This window comes from Myxine glutinosa, chromosome 1 (genome assembly GCF_964187855.1).
Source record: "Myxine glutinosa chromosome 1, kmMyxGlut1.1, whole genome shotgun sequence".
Classification (NCBI taxonomy): Eukaryota; Metazoa; Chordata; class Myxini; order Myxiniformes; family Myxinidae; genus Myxine; species Myxine glutinosa.
In genome coordinates this window covers 326,832,477-326,857,231 of record NC_136261.1, presented here as the reverse complement: position 1 = coordinate 326,857,231, position 24,755 = coordinate 326,832,477, and the positions used below count along the sequence as shown (strand labels likewise).

The 24,755-nt window shown below is 44.0% G+C and overlaps 1 protein-coding gene across 2 annotated transcripts in view; it reads left to right on the top strand.

Moving 5' to 3' along the window:
• LOC137411513 (3',5'-cyclic-AMP phosphodiesterase 4D) overlaps positions 1 to 24,755 on the top strand; it is a 626,580-nt gene that overhangs the window by 10,524 nt on the left and 591,301 nt on the right. Inside the window, exon 2 of one of the 2 annotated variants that reach the window (XM_078769745.1) lies at positions 7,019 to 7,084. The gene's annotated coding sequence lies outside the window, so the exon portion shown is untranslated. The remainder of the gene's footprint in view (positions 1 to 7,018; positions 7,085 to 24,755) is intronic. The other variant, XM_078769746.1, reaches the window with a different exon arrangement.

Below are 24,755 nucleotides of genomic sequence, written 5' to 3'. Positions count from 1 at the left end.
CAAAGCGAACGGCTTCCGGAGTTTGGTAAAGAAATCGCCATCGCGTGCACAAACGCGCAGGAAAGCGAATGAATCGCAAATTCGTTTTTATTAGTTGTAAAACATAGTTTAACGCCAACATAGTTTGCAAACGTGAAATAAATGAATACGCTCTCAAATGTGCCATCCGAGGCAGAGTGTGCCCGCCACGTTCGGCACACGCGATCGTTCGCTGCTCTCTGATTGGTTGAATCGTTTTTTGGACATAGCTCGGTAAGTAATTGTCCGATTAATATGAAACCTTGAAAAGGCACATCCTCGGGTCCCCAGCAATATACCTGGCAAGTTAAAAGTATATCGGACCCGTGGTTGTCGAGAAACAGCGGTCACAGACAAACGTACAAACGTACAAACGTACAGACAGAGATTACTGGAATTATAGATAGATACTTTTATTACTTATCAAAATCTAAGCTTTCTGTCATGTTAAGTAATTAATTAAATTTCATTTCATTTCATTTAATTTAATTAATTTAATTTAATAATTTAATTAAATTAATAATTTTAATAAATAATTTAATTTAATGAATTTAATTTAATTTAATTAATTAATTTAATTAATCATGTAAAAAGATTTAATTTCATCTAAATTATACTTTTATTACTTATCAAAATCTAAGCTTTCTGTCATGTTAATTAATTAATTAAATTTAATTTAATTAATTAATTAATTTAATTTAATAATTAAATTAAATTAATAATTTTAATAAATAATTTAATTTAATTAATTAAATTAAATTAAATTAATTAATTTAATTAATCATGTAAAAAGATAGAATTTCATTTAAATTATACTTTTATTACTTATCAAAATCTAAGCTTTCTGTCATGTTAATAATTAATTAAATTTCATTTCATTTCATTTAATTAATTAATTTAATTTAATAATTTAATTTAATTAATAATTTTAATAAATAATTTAATTTAATTAATTTAATTTAATAAAATTAATTAATTTAATTAATCATGTAAAAAGATTTAATTTCATTTAAATTATACTTTTATTACTTATCAAAATCTAAGCTTTCTGTCATGTTAATTAATTAATTAAATTTCATTTCATTTCATTTAATTAATTAATTTAATTTAATAATTTAATTTAATTAATAATTTTAATAAATAATTTAATTTAATTAATTTAATTTAATTTAATTAATGAATTTAATTAATCATGTAAAAAGATTTAATTTCATTTAAATTATACTTTTATTACTTATCAAAATCTAAGCTTTCTGTCATGTTAATTAATTAATTAAATTTCATTTCATTTCATTTAATTAATTAATTTAATTTAATAATTTAATTTAATTAATAATTTTAATAAATAATTTAATTTAATTAATTTAATTAAATTAAATTAATTAATTTAATTAATCATGTAAAAAGATAGAATTTCATTTAAATTATACTTTTATTATTTATCAAAATCTTAGCTTTCTGTCATGTTAACCAATTTATGCTTTTTCATTACCTTCTGGGGAAACTATCAATTTACAAGTTCATAACTAGTATGTCTGTTGCAGCGTTGGTTTTGTTGTCTCTTTATGCGAATGCCATCAGTCATGTATTATGATCGGCTCATTGCAGTGTTTCTTGGAAGCATTTGTTAGTTCACCATTACTCAGTTGTAGGTGGCACTTGGCATATTTTTCGCCGTACTCGCATATTTTCATGCAGCTCATAAAAGTGGAATTGCTGCCATAGAGCAGCGCGTTTATTGCATGCATCCATTATTTGAGCCCGTGAACTGCGCTTTACTGCTGGCAAGTCTTGGTGAAAGTCACCGCCAAGTAAAAATTACCTTGCCTCCGAAAGACAAATCTTCCTGCATCAGATCACGCAATGTCCGGTCCAGTGCCTCGAGCAGATGGCGATGCGCCATAAGTGCTTCGATTCCACACAATGAGAGCTACCTGGCGGATATGTGTGGCAAGCTCAGTTGGGCAAGCTCGGTCGGGCTAAACCCTTCATTTATTATCCAAATTGCTCATCCGTTTACTTTGGCGGTGTATTGGGGGGAGGGGAAGAATATAAGGACCCTTAACTTTCAAGAAGGATTTAAGGAAAAACTTAAGCACACCATATTCGTACATGCAACCATCCTCAACTTAAGGATATCCTTAAGGGAAAAGTTGAAGAAATACTTTCGTAAATCCTCAAATCTGTCCTTAAGGATGCAGCCGGGCCTGAAGCCTGCAAACTTGAAGCCCGAGGCCTATCGCCCCTCACAAGGGCCGTGATGCTTATAGTCTCCAATGTTTAGATATTTAATGATCATTTTAACAGTTGTTTTGGCTTTTCTACACTGAACGGAAAAGTTATAGGGCATGGCGATTGTAAATATGAGGCTTCCGAAGACATCTTTCAGCTCACCATCACAAAAAAAATGGTGGATGTAAGATTTGCCTTCTTACAATAATTGTGTGTGGAGTCAGGCCGGCTGTCCAGCCAATGGATTTTGACCAGAAGGCTTCAAACGCACGCTGCCACACAGACAGCTTTATTGCGTTTTTAAGTTATCGTGATATTATTAATTATTTCTGTCATTATAATTACTATTATTATTATTAATTATTATTATTATACAAGACTTCAGCACCAACTTGCTCTTGCCTCACACCATATTCATGGGCATTTGGTGGTGAGTCATTTCTATTGCACCAGGTATACTGGGCTGACTTGGAGAGCTTTTTATTTTTTGCAAATATAATAATAATAATAATAATTCATTTATTTTGTATAGCGCTTTTCCAGAAGCCCAAAGGCGCTTTGTCAGAGTGGAAAACATAATGCATAACAATACATGAAAACAACAATTGCAAAAAGACAAGAATCAAGAAAACAAACAGCAGCGATATACGGCATATATATAAGACAAGAATCAAAAAGACAAGACAAGAATCAATAGGGAAATATTTAAAGCAAAAGGAGGGAGAAGGAGAAGAGATAGTCAGGGGTTAAATGCTGTGGGTTGAATGTTGAATGCAGCGTTGAACAGGTGGGTCTTTAGTGATGTTTTGAATGTGGTGAGTGAGGAGGAGTCTCTGATGGTGTGAGGTAGTGAGTTCCAGAGGGTGGGAGCAGCGATGGAGAAGGCCCTGTCCCCCCAGGATCTGAATTTGGTCCGGATGGAGGGGGTCAGGAGGTTGGTACCAGCAGAGCGGAGGTTGCGGGTGGGAGTGTGTCTGGAGAGGAGGTCAGCCAGGTAGGATGGGGCCAGGTTATGGAGGGCTTTGTATGTCAAGAGGAGGATTTTGTACTGGATTCTCTGGGGGATGGGGAGCCAGTGAAGCTTGTAAAGGACGGGGGTGATGTGGTCACGGGTCCGGGAATGAGTGAGTAGACGGGCAGCGGAGTTCTGAATGTATTGGAGTTTATTGGTGATTTTTGAGGGTGAACCATAGAGGAGGCTATTGCAGTAGTCCAGACGGGAGGTGATGAAGGCGTGGATGAGGGTTTCTGCAGCCGTGGAGGAGAGGGATGAGCGGAGACGGGCAATGTTTTTCAGGTGAAAGAAGGCTGACTTTGTGATCTGTTTAGTGTATTTGTCGAAGGAAAGGGTTTGGTCAAAGATGACGCCAAGATTCCGGATGTGAGGGGAGGTGGATACTGGGATACCGTCGATGTTGAGGGCAAAGTTATGGGTGGATTTTGTGAGCGTTTTTGGGCCAATGATGATTATTTCAGATTTATCACAGTTAAGCTTGAGGAAGTTGATTTGAAGCCAGGATTTTATTTCAGTGATGCAGTTTGTCAGGATAGAGTGGGTGTCGGTGGAGACGGACTTGGTGGAGATGAAAAGCTGGATGTCATCAGCGAAGCAGTGGAATTGGAGACCATGACGGCGGATTAAGTGACCGAGCGGGGACAGGTAAAGGATGAAGAGGAGGGGGCCAAGAACTGAACCTTGGGGGACACCTTGGGGGAGGGGAGCAGTGGGGGATTTGCAGTTATTGATGGAGATGAACTGGCATCTGTCAGAGAGGTATGATTTAATCCAAGAGAGGGCAGTGCCGGTGACGTTAAAGGTGGATTCAAGTCGGGTGAGGAGGATAGTGTGATCGATGGTGTCAAAGGCAGCGCTGAGGTCGAGGAGGACGAGAATGTTGAGGTTGCCAGCGTCAGAGGAGAGGAGAAGGTCGTTGGTGATTTTGAGGAGAGCAGTTTCAGTACTGTGGTTGGAGCGGAATCCGGATTGGAATGTTTCATACAAGTTATTGGCAGAGAGATGATGTTTGAGTTGAGTGGCTACAGCGCGTTCCAAAACTTTTGACAGAAAGGGTAGGTTGGAGATGGGTCTGAAGTTGTTTAGGGTGTCAGGGTTTAGACCAGGTTTTTTTAGAATGGGGGTAACAGCAGCAATTTTGAGGGAAGGTGGGACGATGCCTGTAGACAGGGAGGAGTTTATTGTTGCAATGATAAGTGGAGAGAGAGCAGGGAGGGAGGCTTTGACAAAGCTGGAGGGGATGGGGTCAAGAGTGCAGGTGGCAGTTTTCATTCCTATGAGGAGTTCAGAGAGGTCAGTAGGAGAGATTGGGGAGAACCGAGACAGGGGATGGCAGGACAAGGGGGGGCAGGTGGTTGGAGGGGGAGCGGGTGCGGCGGTGGTCAAGCTGTTGTAGATGTTGTCAATTTTGCGTTGGAAGAAAGAGAGGAAGGAGATGCAGTTGTCTACTGTGAATGACTGGGTGGTGGTGTTCAGGGGGCGGAGGAGTTTGTTTATTGTCGAGAAGAGTGCTTTTGGGTTTCCGGAGCCAGAGTGGATAATTTGAGAGTAGTAGGCAGAGCGGGCGCGGGAGAGGGCATCTTTGTAGTGTTGTATGTGGTCCTTGTAGGCTTGGGAGTGAACTGTGAGACCCGTTTTATTGCGGAGTCTTTCAAGTTGGCGAGCACGAGTTTTCATCAGGTGGAGTTCAGGGGTAAACCAGGGAGCAGAATGGGTGAAAGAAACTGTTTTGGTTTTTACAGGCGCAAGCTGGTCAAGGCAGGAGGAGAGAGTGTGGTTGTAGTAGTCAGTGAGGTCGGAAGGGGTGTGGAGGTCAATGAAGGGAGAAGTGGACATTTTTTCAGAGAGGGTGGATGAGAATGAGGTAGGTGAAAGAGCGTTTAGCTTACGGAAGTTGATTGTGCGATAATGCCTTGGTGTTGGGGCGGGGATGTTGATGGTCAGAGTGATGGCTAAGTGGTCAGAGAGGGTGAGGTCGGAGCCATAGAGATGGTGCAAATTTAATCCAGTGGAGCAGACAAGGTCCAAAATGTGACCACGGATATGGGTAGGAAAGTCGACATGTTGAGTGAGGTTAAAGCAGGTGAGTAAATCAGTGAAGTCAGTGGTTATTGTGGAGTCAGTGGAGTCCATGTGGATATTGAAATCACCAAGGAGGAGGATTGAGGGGGAGAGGGAACATAGCTGGGTCAGAAAGTAGGAGAAGTCAGACAGGAATGATGGGTGTGGTTTGGGAGGGCGGTAGACGACAGCCATGACTGACTGCGTGTGACCAGAGAGTTTTAAAGCCAGGTGTTCAAATGATGGAGCAGATGAGATGGAGATGAGGTTGGTCTTGATGTCTTGACGGTGGATAACGGCAATTCCACCACCTCGGCCCTCCGAGCGTGGTTTATTGACGTAGGAATATCCACTGGGTGTGGTGAGGTTGAGTGTGTAGTAGTCCAGAGGTTGTTGCCAGGTTTCGGTGAGACAGAGAAAGTCCAGTTTGTTATCCAGGATGTATTCGTTCAGGATGAGGCATTTATTGTTGAGGGACCGGGTGTTGAACAGGGTGAGCTTGATGTTGTTTTGAACAGCAGGGATGAATTCAGGTGATTTAGCCAGGGTTCGTAGGCAAGAGGTGCGATCGTGTGGGTTGCTGTGACCAGGTGCGCTGGGACGAAGAGTGAGAGTGCGCTGAGCCGACCAGAGGACGGGGATGGAGTGACCTGATTGCGAATAAACAAACTTGCGACCGGAGCCACGGTGAATGTACCTGGGTCGTCGGAGGAGTCCATTTGATTTGATGGCAGAGATGCATGATGGGGTGGAGCGGGTATTGAGCAGAAGAAGCCTTGCGGCGGAGTACTTCAGAGCCATGCCAGGCAGGAGCGAAGGGACGAGTACGAGGCCAAGGTCGAGGAGGCAAAGCGGCAAACGCAGCGGCAAACGCAGCGGCAAACGACTGCAGCCGCTAATCAAGACCACAGCGGCAAACAAGGCCACAAGGCCACCGGCAAACAAGGCCACGGCCACAAACAACGGGAGCGGGCCTTTCGAATTCCGTATTCCGTACCATCAAAAGCAGATTCCGTTATCCAGCCGGAGAACACGCGGCACGTGCGGGTGTGAAAAGGCAGGACAGGTGTGAGATGTCAGGTCAGAAAGGTAGAAGCGGACCCTGTACATCCATCCAGTCGGAGAAGCGGCGAATATGCAATGCCAGCGTCCTCTCGCAACCGAACCCGGAGGTTATCATGTCCTTAGCTTATCATAAGTAGCTTATCATGTCCTTTCTGGCTATGTTTGGGAAGAAGCTGTTCAATCGAGATATACTCATTCAGGTGTGTGTTTTTGGTTATTATCTCCAAATGTGGGTTTAAGAAGGTGGAACGGAGGAGCCCTTCCAGGTCTTGAAGTATCCACGTTAATCTGTGTGTGTGTGTGTGTGTGTGTGTGTTTATATATATGTGTGTGTGTGTGTGTGTTTATATATGTGTGTGTGTGTGTGTGTGTGTGTGTGTGTTTATATATATATATGTGTGTATGCGTGTAAGTTGTTGTTGGCTGCTATGTGTGTGTGTGTGTGTGTGTGTGTGTGTGTGTGTGTGTGTGTGTGTGTGTGTGTGTGTGTGTGTGTGTGTGTGTGTGTGTGTGTGTTTTGGAAATCTGCTGTGTTGAGTTAAAGAAATGAGGAATTTTACATTTACGAAGTGAATGTAAGAAAGCTCTGCTGTTTTTGGAGAAACTTATGAAATTCCCTTTTTGCAGGGTTGGCTCATATTACGGACAAAGATGAAGAAGAGTTGCAGCAGCAACATGGTGAGCAATGAGGAGGTGAGGAACAACTTTGCTGTCTCCCTCCTTTTATCCATTGTTTGTATTCTCCTTGCTGAGCAATCTGTGCACCTTCCTTTTCATCTCAAGAATGGTTGTTGATTTAAGTTTCTGCAGGCCCATTTGACCGTTGCATGGTACTTAGTGTTTTTTTTCCTGATACGGGCAGTCAAAGACAATTTTGAAATTTGGAACTATAATCTCACTTTCTTGAAAACTGAAACTGCGATTGATGACAACTACCACCAAGCGGCGCTTTTGCTCCACCACTCTTCTAACGTGGTGATTCTGTCTGCAATGTATGCTGGGATTTAATTCAAATGGCACTTTCATTGAAATGCATTGTAATACACAATGGGCATTTCATAAAATGTCCCCTCACAAACACTGAGCCCTTGAGAAAAAGTCCCTCTGAATTTTTGCCACTATTGACATTTATAACTACTTGAGAAGTACAGTCTTGGCCAAAAATATTGGCACCCTTGCACTTTTTTCAAATAATGCACCATTTCTTCCAGAAAATTCTTGAAATTAAAAAATCTTTTGGTATCCACGTTTGTATTTCTTTGGTTTGCAGTGGAACAAAACAAAAAAAGGCTGAAAAAATTACTAAATCTTAGCTTATTCCACACAGGAATCCTAAAATGGCCTGGACAATATTATTGGCACCTTTCAGAAGTTGTTAGCAATAATTCGATTTCAAGCAGGTGATTCTCCTTTACTTTGGAATTGAACTCACCTGTGGTGAGTTGCAGGTGCCTGCATTATAAAAATCACTGATTCAACCAGTTTGAATGGAGAAAAGGAGTCATTCTGCTGTTTTGTGTCACTGTGTGTACCACAATGAGCCTGGAGAAAAGATTGAAAACAAGATAATTGTCTGAGGAGGTCAGACACAAGATTGTAGCCAAGCATGGACAGTATCAAGGCTACAAGTCCATTTCCAGTGACCTTTATGTTCCTGTGTCGACCGTACGCAATGTTATCAGGAAGTTTAAGGCCCATGGCACTGCAGCTAACCTCCTTGGACGTGGCCACAAGAGAAAACTTGATTGAAGATTGCAGCGAAGGATTGTTCGAATAGTGGCGAAAGCACCTCGATCAACTGCTAAACAGATTCAAGCTGACCTTCAGACACAAGGTACGACAGTTTCAACTTGCACCATCCGTCACCAACTCGATGAAAGGGGGTTCTATGGTTGGAGCCCACTGCTGACAGAGAGACATAACAAAACCCGACTGGAGTTTGCCAAAACACACCTGAATTAGCCAAAATCCTTCTGGGAGAATGTCCTATGGACAGATGAGACCAAATTAGAGCTTTTTGTAAAGCACATCATCTCTGTTTCCAGAAAAGAAAATGAAGCCTTCAAATAAAAGAACACCTTCCCGACAGTGAAACATGGAGGAGGTTCAGTGATGTTTTGGGGTTGCTGTGCTGTCTCTGGTAATGGGTGCCTTGAATGTGTGCATGGCATCATGAAATCAGGAGACTATCAAGGCATTTTGGAGCACAATGTTGAACCCAGTGTCAGAAAGCTGGGTCATGGGTCTTGCAGCAGGACAATGACCCCAAACACACTTTAAAAAGCACCCAGGAATGGTTCACGACAAAACTCTGGACTGTTCTGAAGTGGCCAGTGATGAGTCCAGATCTAAATCCCATTGATCACCTGTGGGGAGATGTGAAAACAGCAGTTGTGAGAAGGCACCCTTCAAATCTGGGAGAACTGGAGCAGTTTGCACAAGAAGAGTGGGCCAAACTGCGAGTAGAGAGGTGTAGGAAGCTCATTCATGGCTATCGGAAGCACTTGACTGCAGTTATTTTGTCGAAAGGTTGTGTGACGAAATATTAAGTCGAGGGCATTAATAATTTTGTCAATGCCATTTCTTTTAATTTTTCCTGATTTAAAAGGATATGTTAAGTTCTGAATCAAAAACAAAGGTTCTGTAATATTAACAGTGAAATGAAGAATTGTGGAGACCAAATACTTTTGTCAATTTCAACTTATTTTTATTGAAAATTGTGAGTTATTTGAAAAAAGTGCAAGGGTGCCAATATTTTAGGCCACGACTATACATTGAGTGAACGTACAGTACCATCATCTGGCCTATTTTGAATGCCGGAGCAACTTTGAACTGATTTTGAAATTCACATTGCCACATCGGGAATACTTTTTCAATCTCATTTTCTTGCACTGTTTCATGATACATGCTCAACTTAAAATTCGTTGAACAGTCTTGTTTCATGATCCTCAGTAAAGTTCAAAGTTACCGTAAGATGCATCGATGCAGTTTCAGGTTCCGAAAAGTTTAACTGAGCATTAAAACCCAGGCTCCAGTCAATGACGACAAACTATGTGCAGTATAATTGAGCTTCAATCGATACTTCGGATAAATGTTCAAGATACAAGATTTTTCATGAGAATCTTTGTTTTCATCTTTTGCATTGTTGGAGTAACATCCTCCCATCCTCCCATCCTCCCATGTGTATGTGTGCGTGGGCGTGGGTGTGGGCGCATGCACGAGTGTGCTGAAGTTGCTGTTGTTGACTGATATCTCCACACATGGGTGGGTTTCAAGAGGTGGAAGGGAGACCAAGCAGGTCTCAAAGTATCCACCTCTCTTATGGAAAGGTGGGTCACAAATCATGGATCAAGTTGTGAGGTTTTGTTTTTCAGAAAGTTTTGTTCCAAGGGCTCTTTTGAGAATCTTCACTGAGCCCCAGACAGCTTTCAACTGCAGTTTGTTCATATTTATATAACATGTGATGGTTTTTAAGATCTATGTGAGGTTCTTCTTCTTCATTCCTGGTGCTCCAATTTATCACTGGTCCAATTTTGCTGCTCTTCAGCTTTCAGGATCTTTTCATTTCATTTTTGAGGTCTTGGTGTTTGGTCATTTTCTTGATTTCTGAGTTGTTTAGACCTGCGTTCAGCAACCTTTTTAGCCCAGGACCCAATAAAAAAACCCAGGCATCCAGTCGCGACCCATCGACCCCCCCCCCCCCACCCCCGTCCACAAACCGTCATGGAAATATCGATTGCTTATGACGTTAATATCTTGGTAAGGGTTCGGTTCATCATCTTTGTACAGTAGTACAATTCGTAATTTAACAATAAAGCAAAGTGACCACAATTATATCAAACACTGTCCTTATTTTGTTGTTATTTTGTACGGATCTCCACGACCATGAGGAGAGAGAGAGAGCGAGAGACCATGCCCTCCTTGAGAATGAGCAGCGACTTCGATCACAGACACCGCCCACTTGATATTATTGTCAGCCAATCAGGCGTAAACTCCCTGCCTTGTTAGCAGCTTCGGAAGAGATGAATCCACTCCTACGATGAATCCGGATGAAGATTCAATGATGAAGATGATAATGATGAAGATGAAGAAGATGATGAAGATGAAGATGAATCTCACAACATTCATTGGCGGTGTATCTTTTGTGAAATATAATAAAACTTTAATTATTAAAGTGACACGCCAAGATAAGGTGTTTGAACTTTATTTTAATCTTCATCGTGAATAGATGATGAACTTAAAATGTAACATGAACTGATAAACAAAACAAGAATAACTTTTACTGAAAAACCAGATGTGCATCTGAACTTATATCCAGGTTCAATGTTCCGTTATCATGAACAACATTAAATGAACAACTTTCACTGATTAAACCCGATAGTGAAACTTACAAGCCTAATTCAAATGCTCCGTTAGCAACATTGTAGATGTGGATTATCCACATCAGTGTGATGGTTGACTTTGCATATTGGCTGCGAGATCATCGATTCGGCTTTGAAGCGGCGACAATGCGATTCTCAGGTTGGCGCACAGGGCCACTGTCTCCAGTTTGTTTCGATACTTTGACTTCAGATATGTCACCGTTGAGAAACCTGCCTCACACATCCACGTCGTCGTGAATGGCATCAGGAACTTTACCGCGAGATGTGCAATCTCTGGGTACTCATGAGACACTGTCAGCCAAAACTTTACTAAAGTGTCCTTCCTGAACAGTGTCTCAAGTGTACCGTCGGACACGATGTCGATCAAGGCCTCTTTCAATCTGTTGGACAAGTTGCAGCACTGCTGAACGTCGACTGAATAAGGGTCTTGGATCCACTTCTTCTCCACGTGTGGATCAACAGGAAAGTATTCGTCAAATCGTTTGCGCAGGTTCACCAGATGTTCGACGATGACATCCTTAATGTCTACACGCTCCTCAACACTCTTGCTCAGCAGATCATCCAGGTTTTCGAACATGTCAAATTCATCATTGGTCTGTACTCTTCTCTTCCATAGATCCAGCTTTGACTTGAACGCCGCTATCTTGTCATACATTACAAACACGGATTTCGCCTGCTTGTTCATTTTGCCCTGGAACGATGTGTTCAGATTGTTCAACAAGTTGAAGATGTCGACCATGTATATGTATGCCAATGTTGCGATGAATTTGTTGTTTTTGTAGTAGACTGCCAGGTCTGACCTAGCCACCTCCAAGAATGCGAGGACCTGGTCGCGAAGTTCATACAATCTTGCCAAAGCATCTCCTCTGGAGAGCCAGTGAACAGCTGCAAAATACAGCACCGTGGTGTGTTCTGCATCTTGCTCCTTACACAGCTCTGCAAACAACCTCAAATGGAGGGCGCTCTTCCTGAGATGGTTGATTGTTTTCACTGCAATGTCCATTACTTCGGCAAGTCCAGGTGACATCTCTTTCGCTGCTAATGCCTCGCGGTGGTGGAAGCAGTGGGTCCAGCTTGCCACATCTTGGATGAGCTTAATGACACCGCTGCGCCGACCTGTCATCGATGCCGCACCATCGGTACAAACACCAACACAGTCTTCCCGCCTGAGGCTATGCAATGCGATGTGTTTGTTGACTGCGAATATTTCTGCGACCGTTGTCTTGGTCTGTAGCTCGTCACATGCCAGAAGATCCTCTGTTACGGATTCATCACTTCCGTCGTTGTGGTTTTCATCCACTAAGCATTTTTGGTTCCATGTACTATTATTGTTATCATTTAAGTGAAATGGAGATAACTGTTTTCAAAAGGTGAAAAATTAGTGTTTTAAAAGAAACCGGAAACTGGATCCGGAGAAACCGGAAGAAGAAGAGGTGGCAGCGAAAAGCGGAGCAAGTGAGGTCGGGGAAGAAAAAAAAGCCGAGCTGCTTTGAGGTCTCGAGGAGACGCTGGCGAACGTGAGTCACGAGCGAACTTTGTTTTTCCCGGGAAAGGGATTCCTGTGACAGAGTGGTTATCGCTGTGACAGATAAACCTGCGTGATGGGTTTTGCGGTTGATTCCGAAGAGAATCGTTGTTGGAGAGCAGGTACGCCTCCATTACGGGCCCACCCGCCATTTCGCCTCGCTCCCGCCATTTCGCATCGCTCCAGCCTTTTCACCTCGCTCCAGCCATTTCACCGCATCCAGCCGTTAGCCTGGTTTGCGTGTGTCACGTGGATTTCGAGTGGGAATTTGTGGGTCTCCGTTTGGGAGCCGCTGAACGTTCATACCCGAAGGTGTGATTTCCCAGTCGCCTTTTGGGTGCACCTTTGCGCCTCTTCGGCAGCGTTGACTGTCAGCCGACCTGGATTCTGGTCTCGATACAACCTTTTTCTTGCGATCACCGGAGCGTAGATCGACTTTGGCTTGGTGCCGGGACAGAGACTTTGGGGAATGTTCTTTTCGCTCACTTGGAGCACAGTGAGTTATTGAGTAAGAAACTGATGGTACCATCATAGGAATTGTATGGTATTTTCGTTGTGCAATTGAAAGTATATTGTACTTGTGCTGTTATTCTTGTGTGACATTAATACAATACTTGTTTTTTGGTAACAATCGGTTGGTGTGGGGTCATTGACACACATAATAACACATCTTTCTGCCGTGACTCCTTTCGGGGCTGGGAGGTACACCGTGACCGGTGTGTGGGGAGGAGCACGTAACACCTTCATAAAATCATCGCCATGCCAATAACGAACAAAGATATGGATCAACGCCTTCTGTGCGATGTCCATCGACTCGTCCAACTGGATGACAAGCTTGTTGGCCTCTAGGTTTGCATACAGCTGGTGCTCGATGTCTTCACCCATGTCTATTATCCGTTGGCGAATCGTGTCGGCAGAAAGCAGAATGGTGCTTTTCTTGGAAGCCGCCGTCTCTCCAAGCACTTCTCTGCACATCGCCTTGGCGCATGGCAGGATGAGTTGCTCTGCAATACAAAATAAATAAAATAACACATGAACATTTCTTTCACTTTATGATTAATCTTGATTTTGTTCGAAGGCCGGGGAGCGGAACCTGGGGGTCGTTTGGGGTTTTCCAGGGGTCATGAAGGGGTCATAAATAACATCAATTTGTTGAGCCCATTTTTAGGAACCTAACAAAGGTACATACCACACACAGTATTTTGTTCGCGTATGCGCGTACGTCACGACCCCCAGGTTAAGAACCGCTTTTCCAAGGCATTATAAAAATTCAATATGTACGATGTGATTGCTGTGCGTACTTCTAAAAAAGAGGCAAAGTTTAAGAATGGCTGTATTGCAACAAACAATAAAACTTACGAAGTTGTGATATACCAACGTATACATGGCACGAGTAATAGTAAGCAAGAACCCGACACATCAATATTCTAAAGACAAAATGAAAAACTAAATTTAACTATACTTACAGCACCATGTATTACTTTATGAACCTACAAACCGCCAATGCAGTGAAATACTTTTACGAAAAAAAACAAAAAACTTACCCGCAATAGTGTATGGTTTCTTTTCTTTGGCTATCTTCTCCGCCACCAGGTAGCTGGCTTTGGTCAGTCCCTTTGATGGAAAAACAGCCGAACTCATTACTGACTTGCTGTTGTTCATCTCCCGTTCTTTCCGGAGAAAAAACTCCCGCGACTTGTTGACATGATCTCCATGTTTCTTCTCGAGGTGCCGTTTCAGCTTTTGGGGCCTGAGGGACTCGTTGGCCAACACTTCAAGGCATATCACACACTGTGGTCGATGAACATTGTGCTTATCGATATTCAAGGTGAACCCATATAATAGTTCAGGAACACAGGCTGATACTTTCTAGCCATGGTGAGTACCTTACGCTCACAGCTCAATCTTTCGAATGAAAAGCAATGGACATTCACGTGTCGGAAACTAAACGTATGATCTGACTGACCGGATGCATGCGCGGTACATCGCGGTACATCGGTACAGCGCGGTACATCGGTACAGCGCGGTACATCGGTACATAGTGTTACATATTTATGTGAATGTATGTGAATTACTATTCCGGGCTTTGCTTATCAATGTGTAGTCGATTAAAGGTTGTTGTGATTAAAGGGTCAGGAGCCCTTCTGAGAAAAAGGAGACCGGAAACGGAAGAAGAAAAGACACGAGGTCCTGGAGACGCGACGATTCTTCTTCTTCCTGGCCGAGCTCGGACGCGAGCGGTATCGATTGAGCAACGTAAGAGAATCGGCGTTTCAAAGCCCGTCTGGCGAGAGGAGTTACCGGGACGTGTAACTACCCTTTGACACGTCAAGTCACTGTGGGTTCGTGCACGGAACCAAGCAGCTGGCACAGTTCGCCTCGCCGTCTACAAGGCCGCGTACGGGTCGCACCTTGGGCCGCGCGCCCTGGGCAAGCCGCGTGTTGCTTTGCCTGCTTTACATTACCCGCTTTGCTTGGCCAGGATGTGCGCGCTGCAGCGGTTGTTCCCGGTACGGGACGTGCCCGGTGAAAGCACGTCAGGAAGGGTCCGTTCAACCGCCCGTGTGCGGAGAAGCCGACCATCATCTTGGTCAGGAGGGGCCCAGAGACATTGTGAGGGACAGAGACAAAAGGGGTCGTGAGTACCCAAGGGGTCGGGAGTGGGGAAAGGGGACACACACATATATAAGATGGCCATCGTAATCACATTGGTGATTGATTGTTGATTGTGGATTGTTGATGGTTGTTGATGGTTGATTCCTTGGGGGAATATATTATTGATTACTCTGGATCCTTGGTGTGGGGGTTTCTTATTGACTGGAATTCATATGGATTGCGTTACGAAAGCGTATAAATAATAGATCTTTCTGGCGGAGTTCCTCTCACGGTCCGGGGGTCACCGAGACCAGGTAGTCACCGGGAGGACCACGTAACAGAATTGGGGGCTCGTCCAAATTACGATTTGCGGATTCGCAATTGGGTCTACGTCCGGGATTTAAAATTGTATAACATAATAAAATAATAGTTTTTATTAATTAAAATTTATTAATTAATTATTAATTGGTAAATTTTTGAGAAATTGTGGTAAAGTCTTGGGTGAAGGTTAACAGGTGTTAACGATAGTCACCATGGCGTTTGTTGCATAGAACTTTGCGGTAACACCTAGTGAGGCACAGTTCCGAGCGTTACTAAAAGCGGACCTCTTGAAATTGGCCAAACATTTTAACTTGGAGGTCCGAACTAATTTGAGGAAGGCAGAGTTGCAGACCACGGTGATACAGTCTATGGTGGGAGTAGGAACATGGGACGAGTTAGCCTGGCAGTGGCTACCCGAAGAACCAGAAGACGTTGAGCTCCGGAAACTGGAGTTACAATTACGGAGCCAGGAACGGATTAAAGAAGAAGAAAGGAAAGCAGAAGAGAGGAGAGAAGAGAAACAAGCAGAGGAAAGGAGAGTGGAACGAGAACTCCAGGAAAGGTTAAAAGAAGAAGAAAGGAAAGCAGAAAAGGAAAGAGCAGAAGAAGAAAGGAAAGCAGAAAAGGAAAGAGCAGAAGAAGAAAGGAAAGCAGAAGAGAGGAGAGAAGAGAAACAAGCAGAGGAAAGGAGAGTGGAACGAGAACTCCAGGAAAGGTTAGAAGGGAGAAAAGTAGAGGAGAGGAGAGCTGCAAGGGACCTCGAAGCAGAGGAGAGAAAAGCGGAAAGGGAATTAAAGGAACGTGACATGGAGCTTCAGCAAGAAATTAAATTCAAGGAGCTGGAGTTAATGAGAGAACGGGGAGAGGTACCACCCTTGCTGACGGGGTCAACACCTAGCCAGAACACCTGGGATGTGGGCAGACATGTGAGGCTGGTTCCACCCTTCAGTGAAAAGGAAGTCGCTAAATTTTTTCCACACTTTGAGAAAGTGGCCCGACAGTTAAACTGGCCGGAGGAGGCCTGGACCATACTAGTGCAAAGTGTGCTGGTGGGAAAAGCTCAAGAGATTTATTCGGCGCTACCAATGGACCAATGTGCAGATTATGAGGTATTGAAGAAGCACATCCTCAAAGCCTATGAGTTGGTTCCGGAAGCTTACCGGCAAAAATTCAGGAATGCCAGGAAGAGGGAGAGTGAGACCCATGTGGAGTTTGCCAGAGTGAAAGAAAACATGTTTGATCGGTGGTGTGAGTCAAAAGGAGTCGGGAAAGACTTCGAAACATTGCGTGACTTGATCCTGGTGGAGGAATTTCAACAGTGTGTCCACGAGGACATCAAAGTGTACCTGCAGGAAAAGAAAGTACCGAAGTTGTGGGACGCAGCCACCCTGGCAGATGATTATGCCTTAACACACCGGATAGGGGTCCACGAACCTAACTCCTCGCCTAGATCTCCGCAGGGGAGGTGGGGAACAGCAGGTGCGGAGAACGACAATACATGGCGGCGGCCTCGAGAGGATTATGGGGACAACGCGGATACCCCACCTGTTCGAAATCAGAGGGCTGCGGGCCCAAGACAAACTTATTTTTCGGGGGGCCCGAGGCAGACCACGAGTTTTTCCTCCGGGCCTACTTGCGCTTTTTGCAAGAAACCTGGACACTCGATGTCCAGTTGTTACCTCATGAAAAGGGAAGACCCAGAGCGGAGTCCGACTAGTACAACTCCGAATGCGATGGCAAACGTAAGAAATCGCCCACAGAAGAGTTACCAACCATTTATTTATGAGGGGTTGGTCTCACTCAAGGGAGACTTGACTAACCCAAGACCAGTTAGGGTTTTGAGGGACACAGGAGCCCATCAATCCTTAATGCTTGAAGGCATTTTGCCATTGTCAAAGAGTACCGCAACTGGTGATAGTGTTCGGTTACAAGGGATCGGTGGCTGTGTTAGTGCCCCACTTCATGTCATCCATTTGGAATCCGATTTGGTGTCAGGACCGGTCACCGTCGGTTTACAAGCCACGCTTCCTGTAGAGGGAGTATCTGTGATTATCGGGAATGATTTGGCCGGGGGGCAAATTTATGGTAACCCGAGGGTTGGTAAAGAGCACAGCAGGGAAAATAACACCCCACCAGCTCGGGATGGCGACAAAAGTTCCAAGTTATTTGTAGGGGGACTGAACTTCAACACAGAGGAAGAAGTTCTGACCTCTGTCTTCAACAGATATGGGCCGCTGGTGGAAGTGCGGGTGGTAAAAGACAGGGAAACGCAACGGTCAAGAGGGTTCAGCTTTGTCACGTTTGCAAGCACAAGAGACGCCAGGGAGGCAGAGAAGAATTGGAATGGTAAGGATTTGGAGGGTCGGACCATAACAGTAGGGAAGGCCTTTCGTAGGCGTCGAGAGATCTACAGAAGAGGACAACTTGGCAGTAGTTTTGGGGTTGGCAGCAGCCGATATTACTATGGAGGCTCCCAGAGTTACGGCACCTCCCGAAAGAATGAATGTCAGAGCACTGGCCGAGAAAGAGACCGCCAGTCAGGTAACGGCTGGGACAAGGGGTCCCACCGTAACGGTTAGGAGTCTGGAGAGTTGAAGCACTATATACGGGGGAGCCGCCGAGCCGGGGCTCCTACACGGACTAACCGTGAACGCCACGTTCTTAAAGGCGTCCAGGTAGTGAACTTTCCTGCACGGACTAACCGTGAACTCCACGTTCTTAAAGGCGTCCATGTAATGAACTTTCCTCCCCGGACAAACCGTGAACTCCACATTCCTTAAGGCGTCCATGTAGGGAATATTCCGCTGGGCCTCCCGAAAAAGTGCTATAGAGGGGTTTAAATTTGGGGGCTTTGGTCACCACCTCTTAACCGTCATTCAAGAGAAACTAGAAGTGGTTGACGCTTGGTCCAGAGGGAATTAATCTCGGGGATCGTGTGAAATTTTGTTGCTTTATTTTTAAGTGATGACTGTGCCCGGGGGGAACTGATGAGTTGAGGGGGGGGGGGGGGGGTGAGTTATCTGGTTTGTTTATCCAAGTTGGCCGGCAAAGAAAGTTTTCGCTAGGTTCAAACTTTCTTTCTTGAAGGGGGGGAGTGTTACATATTTATGTGAATGTATGTGAATTACTATTCCGGGCTTTGCTTATCAATGTGTAGTCGATTAAAGGTTGTTGTGATTAAAGGGTCAGGAGCCCTTCTGAGAAAAAGGAGACCGGAAACGGAAGAAGAAAAGACACGAGGTCCCGGAGACGCGACGATTCTTCTTCTTCCTGGCCGAGCTCGGACGCGAGCGGTATCGATTGAGCAACGTAAGAGAATCGGCGTTTCAAAGCCCATCTGGCGAGAGGAGTTACCGGGACGTGTAACTACCCTTTGACACGTCAAGTCACTGTGGGTTCGTGCACGGAACCAAGCAGCTGGCACAGTTCGCCTCGCCGTCTACAAGGCCGCGTACGGGTCACACCTTGGGCCGCGCGCGCTGGGCAAGCCACGTGTTGCTTTGCCTGCTTTACATTACCCGCTTTGCTTGGCCAGGAGGTGCGCGCTGCAGCCGTTGTTCCCGGTACGGGACGTGCCCGGTGAAAGCACGTCATGAAGGGTCCGTTCAACCGCCCGTGTGCGGAGAAGCCGACCATCATCTTGGTCAGGAGGGGCCCAGAGACATTGTGAGGGACAGAGACAAAAGGGGTCGTGAGTACCCAAGGGGTCGGGAGTGGGGAAAGGGGACACACACATATATAAGATGGACATCGTAATCACATTGGTGATTGATTGTTGATTGTGGATTGTTGATGGTTGTTGATGGTTGATTCCTTGGGGGAATATATTATTGATTACTCTGGATCCTTGGTGTGGGGGTTTCTTATTGACTGGAATTCATATGGATTGCGTTACGAAAGCATATAAATAATAGATCTTTCTGGCGGAGTTCCTCTCACGGTCCGGGGGTCACCGAGACCAGGTAGTCACCGGGAGGACCACGTAACAATAGCGTTACATCGGTGCAGCGTGGTAGAAGAGTCCACACTATAAAGTTTGTCGGCATTCGTTTGATCTCTGTTCTGTTCAGTCGGGAGAAGTAAATCGTCGATAAAGTTTTTTTTCCCGCGATTTCTGAAACGATCGTGCGACCCATTGAAAATCCTTCGTGACCCAAACATTGGGTTTGCGACCCATAGGTTGTGGAATGTCAGTTTAGACCAAAATCACTGTTAAATGATGCCTCAATTAGCAATGCCTTCTTTTCTTTTTTTATACTGAAGTACTATATCTGGTCGCAATGCTTTGTTTTCTATGTTCACACTCGATGGTATTACCAGTATGTGAGCATCACTTACTTGTTTTCAATTATTGCTTTTGGTTCATGTTTCTTGAGTTTTCTGGAAATGGGATATTGAAGCTTTTGCAGACTGGCTAGTGGATTACTCAACATACTTTGTTGTGTGTTTGTGTGTCCAGCTGTTCTGACATGAGTTTGTTTTTCATCCCGATAGGAGGTGGTTCGTACTTTCTGTATCTACCTTGCAGAACCTACACTTGTCTGATGGACTCAGTCCTGCCATTTTCTTAAAGTCATTCATGCAGTGTCCTTGGTCTTGGGCATTTATGATAATTCGTTCTCCATCCCAGTTAAGCTCACCTCTACTTTGCCATTCCAATGAGCCTTCTTTGTCTATGCCCAATCTGTCTAACTCTTATTCATATCTTGCTGTTCTTTTATAGTTCTCCCAGATTTTGGTGTAAATCTGGTGATACATTATTTCATTTAATATTTTTCGTTCGTCGTTTTTTGCAATTGTTGGGGTTGCATCCGTTGTTGTTTCAGTTTATTGTGTGCCATCTTCCATTCGCACCTACCTTTGGAATTTTTTTGCTGGGTGGGTTAGGGATACCTTCTCTGGTTTGTTGTCTTCGTGTTTGCATACAAATTGGATTCTGTAGTCTGTTAAACTTTACACATACTCAGACAATCCTGTGTGTGTGTGTGTGTGTGTGTGTGTGTGTGTGTGTGTGTGTGTGTGTGTGTGTGTGTGTGTGTGTGTGTGTGTGTGTGTGTGTGTGTGTGTGTGTGTGTGTGTGTGTGTGTGTGTGTGTGTGTGTGTGTGTGTGTGTGTGTGTGTGTGTGTGTGTGTGTGTGTATGCCATTCTGCAGGAGAATTATAACTTGCACCATAAATGGGATTCAAATATCTGAATGTCTTTTTGATGCAAATTGGCTTCTGGATTTTGCTGCCCTTGTTCTCTTTTCTTACCATTGGGATAACTGTTGTCTATGTAGAAGGTAAGCCAACGCTCTATATGGGCGACATTTTGGAATGAATCATGATGCATGCTTACGGGGGATTTCCTTTAAGCCTAAAATCGATTGTCAATGGACCCACCACTGTTACAGTGAAAGGATATACCAGAATGCGGTGCCGCTGAGCATATTTTGAAGTGGAAAGTTAATTTTCCGCAGCACACTTGAGAGCACTTATGTATCTTCAAAAATGAAGGATATTCTGCAAGCTCCTTTACTTTCTAATCAAAACGGCACATTTTGCACCAAACACTGTCGACAAATCCTCTCTTTTTGCGATATCATTGAATGCTCCACAGAGCTCAGCAGAGTTTAGAAAATTTCTTGTTAATAAGTGAGTTATATCTCAATCTGTGTTGGAATCCAGGATTGTAACCCTTGCCATACTGCCGTGGCCAAATATATTGGTACCTTTGCACATTTTTCAAGTACCTCACAATTTTCTCTAAAAATAAGTTTCAATTGACAAAAGTATTTGGTCTCCACAATTCGTTATTTCTTTGGTTTGCAGTGGAACAAAACAAAAAAAGCTGACAAAATGAATAAATCTTAGCTTATTCCACACAGAAATCCTAAAATGGCCTGGACAATATTATTGGCACCTTTTACAAGTTGTTAGAAATAATTAGATTTCAAGCAGGTGATTCTCCTTTACTTTGGAATTGAACTCACCTGTGATGAGTTGCAAGTGCCTGCAAAATAAAAATAATTCAATCAACCAGTTTGAATCGAGAAAAGGAGTCATTCTGCTGTTTTGTGTCACTGTGTGTACCGCAATGAGCCTGTAGAAAATAAAGGAAGCCAGAGAATTGCCTGAGGAGGTCAGACACAAGATTGTAGCCAAGCATGGACAATCTCAAGGCTTCAAATCCATCTCCAGAGACCTTGATGTTCCTGTGTCTACTGTATGCAATGTAATCAGGAAGTTTAAGGCCCATGGCACTGTAGCCAACCTCCCTGGATGTGGCCGCAAGAGAAAACTTGATCGAAGATTACAGCGAAGGATTGTTCGAATGATGGAGAAAGCACTTCGATCAACTGCCAAACAGATTCAAGCTGACCTTCAGACACAAGGTACGGCAGTTTCAACTCGCACCATCCGTCGCCAACTCGATGAAAGGGGGTTCTATGGTAGGAGACCCAGGAGGACCCCACTGCTGAGAGAGAGACATAAGAAAGCCTGACTGGAGTTTTCCAAAACACACTGAACAAGCCAAAATCCTGTCCATGGAGAATGTCCTGTGGACAGATGAGACCAAATTAGAGTTTTTTTAAAAGCACATCATCTCTATGTTTACAGAAAACAAAATGAAGCCTTCAAAGAAAATAACATCTTCCCTGCAGTCAAACATGGAGGAGGTTCAGTGATGTTTTGGGGTTGCTGTGCTGCCTCTGGCACTGGGTGCCTTGAATGTGTGTATGGCATCATGAAATCAGGAGATTACCAAAGCATTTTGGAGTGCAATGTTCAACCCAGTGTCACAAAGCAGGTTCTCTGTCAAAGGTCTTGGGTCTTGCAGCAGGACAATGAGCACAAACACACTTCAAAAAACACCCAGGAATAGTTCAAGACAAAATGCTGAACTCTTCTGAAGTGGCCAGCAATGAGTCCAGATCTAAATCCCATTGAGCACCTGTGGGGAGATCTGAAAATAGCAGTTGGGAGAAGGCACCCTTCAAATCTGGGAGAACTGGAGCAGTTTGCACAAGAAGAGTGGGCTCAACTCGCAGTGTAGAGATGTGGGAAGCTCATTCGTGGCTACAGGAAGCGCTTGACTACAGTTATTTTGTCCAAAGGCCAGACTACCAAATATTAAGTCTGCATGTCAATAATTTTGTCAATGCCATTTCTTTTTATTTTCTGATTTAAAAGGATATATTAAGTTCTGAATAAAAAACAAAAGTTCTGTAATATTCACAGTGAAATTAAGAATTGTGGAGACCAAATACCTTTGTCAATTTCAACTCATTTTAATAGAAAGTTGAGTTATTTGAAAAAAGTTCATAGGTGCCAATATTTTTTGGCCACGACTGTATAAGCTGCTTTGGCATCGCCAATGCTCTGTGTAGAGCGTGGTTCATGATTTCATCCATATATCAAACTTGAAATGCACTCTGCCAGGTTCACAATCTGGTCACTTTGAGAAACTCATTTATTGAAGAAAATGTACTTCTTTGTTCATACGCAGCACAGGGCACAGCGGTGCTGCTGATGCAATGCTCTCTGCTATTTAGAGCAGGAATTTGGCCATGGTGCCTGTTATAGCTCACCTATTCTTCGCAAAGGACACCGTGGGATCTTTCATGTCCACCAACTAAGGCCGCTGACAGAACCTCCAGATTAACGTCCATCCCAAGAACGGCACGCACGTCGGTGAATCATTCTGCGTATGAAACACTGATGGAAACACTGATCGGGATGATCGTTTATAGCTGGGTCTGGATTCAAACCTAGGCCAGACAGCTTGGAGGTGAGTGTGCATACCTGTAGGCCCCCGAAAATGCACTTACTCAATAGTTTAACTGCACTACTTTTACATCTCAATCCCATTCACAAGACAAAACCCATTTACAAGACTAATTGTGATTAGTTTTGTGATCATGGTCATCTTTCAATCCTTATCAAAAGGTTTCCATGGTTCTTACAATTTTATTTGAGAAAGTCCATCCATTAATTCCAAAGTAACTTTTTCACAAGCTTGCTAAAATAGCCATTAATGTGAAGTATTATTAAAGAATAAGGCTTGAGATTATTGAGGTGTCATAATTACATGATTCTAAGACTTCGTTACGTACTGTATTGCATCCATAATTATGCCATCAGTAATGCATATTTCCAAGCAGTGGCTCTTCTGATAACCCCCTTCCGAGGTGGGTGAACAAGCTTTTATTGAAGGTTTCATACTGATCCTGATGTCAAAACACCTTCCTCTCAACCCTCATATGCAATTTTTTTTTTTTTTTTTTGTATACAGAATCGAGGCTCGTGAAAGAGCTAACATTTATTTCACAAACAAATGAAACAGACAAACAAAATATATAAAAAGAGGGAGTGGAAGATAAGATGGGGAGAGGAGGGGAAGCACACAAACACAACATTTGAGAGCAGGGAGATGTGTGGGAGGGACAGCGCTTGGGGGGAGGAGGCGTGGGAAGGGCGGGGGGTGGTGGGAAAAGTATAAAACACAAGGACACCAAGGACTTCCAGGACAGAAGTTGGTATTTCAAAAAAGTGGATTTGGGGTGAAATTAGCGGGGGTAGAAAAGATCAAGGTTTTGGATGGGGGAAGATAAGAGATTTTTTTTTTTTTTTTTTTTTTTTTTTGTATACAAGATCGAGGCTCGTGAGAGAGCGAACATTAATCACACAGAAAGACAAACAGACACATAAAACAAATAACATCGGGAGCGGTAGACAAGATGGGGAGAGAGGGGGAAGGACACAAACAACATTTGAGAGCAGGGACCGAGAGACATGGAGACATCGAGAGATCTGTGGGAGGGAGAGGGCTTTGGGGGGGAGGCATGTGAAGGGGGGGAGGCATGTGAAGGGGGGGAGGCATGTGAAGGGAGGGGGGTGGGAGAGGTATAAACATATGGACACTGCCAGGATTTCCAGGAAATAAGTTGGAATTTCAAACAAGGTGGATCTGGGGTGAATTAGTGGGGGTAGAAAAGATCAAGGTTATGGATGGGGGAAGATAAGAGATGGTGGTGAACAGCTGTTTTAAAGACCTGGAGGGAGGAGAGGGATTGAAGGGAGTGTGGGAGTTTGTTCCACAGGCGGGAGAAAAGAGGAATGAAAGAGTGAAGGTGAGCAGAGAGCCGAGATTTCGGCAGTTTAACCATCAGAGGGTTGCTGGCAGATCTTGTGCGACCTGTAGGAATATTTGGGGGACAGAGCACAGAGAGAGCTGGGGGAGCAAGGCCGGAGAGGAGTCGGTAGAAGACAGAAAGACCACCTACCTGCCTGCGGTGAGTGAGTGAAAGGCCCTCAGAGATAGCTTCATCGCGGGAGATTCCAATGATTTTGAAAGCTTTGGATTCAACAGCGTGAAGCCGAGCCAGGTGTGAGGCAGGAGCACCAGCCCATAGGGGAGAACAGTATTCCATTGAGCTGCGGATGAAAGCCTTGTATGTGGTGAGGAGCTCAGGTGTGCCGAGGAAGGACTTGGTGAACAGCTGGTGGTGAACAGATGGTGGTGAACAGCTGTTTTAAAGACCTGGAGGGTGGAGTGGGA